The 1,251-nt window shown below is 43.5% G+C and overlaps 1 protein-coding gene across 1 annotated transcript in view; it reads left to right on the forward strand.

Annotated features, from left to right (window-relative positions):
- Positions 1 to 1,251, forward strand: part of PITPNM3 (PITPNM family member 3) — an 86,368-nt gene that overhangs the window by 73,675 nt on the left and 11,442 nt on the right. The window lies entirely within an intron of this gene.

Genomic DNA, 1,251 nt, shown 5'->3' on the forward strand with positions numbered 1-1,251 from the left:
AAGATGTAGATGTGAATTTGGAAAGAGTCCTGTCCAGGATTACAGGGCTCACAGTCTGATTCACCAAGTATGGTCTGGAGAGAGATTTGCCATGACAGAGGGAGGCAAAGCATAGGAAGGAGATTGAAAGGAGAGTTGCAGGGCAGGACATGCACGGCTTCCATGAGGAGTCATCTTTAAAGGGTATTGAAATATAAATAGGAGTTTGCTATACACATTGATTTATTCACTCAGTAAACAATCAGTGCCCACTGTGTCCCTGGTCCTCTTCTAGGGAATAGGGGTTTACAGACACAGCACTGCTATGGGGGACACTTCCAGTCTGGTGGGAAGATCCAGACATGACCCCACAAGGAGTCCTAAAAGGTAGAAGGTGATCAGTGCTCCATGAATTGACTCTTCTGTGTTTTGACATATTTATTGAGCTATAACTCAGGTATTATTCACCCACTTAAAATTCAATAGGTTTAGTGTGTTCACAGATGTATGCAACCTGAAATTTCATTATTTCAAAAAGAAACACCCTTTCGCCATCATCCCCCAGCCCTAAGCAATCAGTGAGCTACTTTCTGTCTCTACAGATTTGCCTATTCTGGACATTCCACATAAACAGAATAATACAATATGTTGTCTTTTGTGTCTGGTTTCTCTCACCTGGCATCATGTTTTCAAGGTTCACCCATCTGATCGCATGTATCAGTACTCCATTCCTTTTTATGGCTGAATAATATTCCATTGTATGGACGTACCGCATTTTTGTTTACCCATGAATCAGTTTTTACCCTTTGTCCACTATGAATAATGTTGCTCTAACTATTCGTGTGCAGGCTTTTATGTGAACAGATGTTTTCATTTCTCCTGGGCATATACCTAGGAGTGGAATTGCTGGATCAAAGGGTAACTCTAGTTTAATAATTCGAGGAACTGCAAAACTTGTCTAAAGCAGCACCATCACTTTCCATACCCCCCAGCCGTGTACGAGGGTTCTGAGTCCTCCACATCCTCACCAACACGTGTTATTATCTGTCTCTTGGATTCCAGTCATCCTAGTGGGTGTGAAATGGTATCTCATTGTAGTTTGATTTGTATTTCCTTGATGACTAACTAACAAGGCCGAGCATCTTTCCATGTGTTTGTTTCCATGAACCAACTCTTCCCCCTCCCGTGTTCCCGTGAGGGGGCCTGGGTCCCGCCCTTGATGGGGTGTCCCCAGGGCAGGGTTAGTGACTGGTTCCTTTTTGTGTCCTCCAA

The sequence above is a fragment of the Myotis lucifugus genome, unplaced genomic scaffold (genome assembly GCF_000147115.1).
Source record: "Myotis lucifugus unplaced genomic scaffold, Myoluc2.0 scaffold_322, whole genome shotgun sequence".
NCBI lineage: Eukaryota > Metazoa > Chordata > Mammalia > Chiroptera > Vespertilionidae > Myotis > Myotis lucifugus.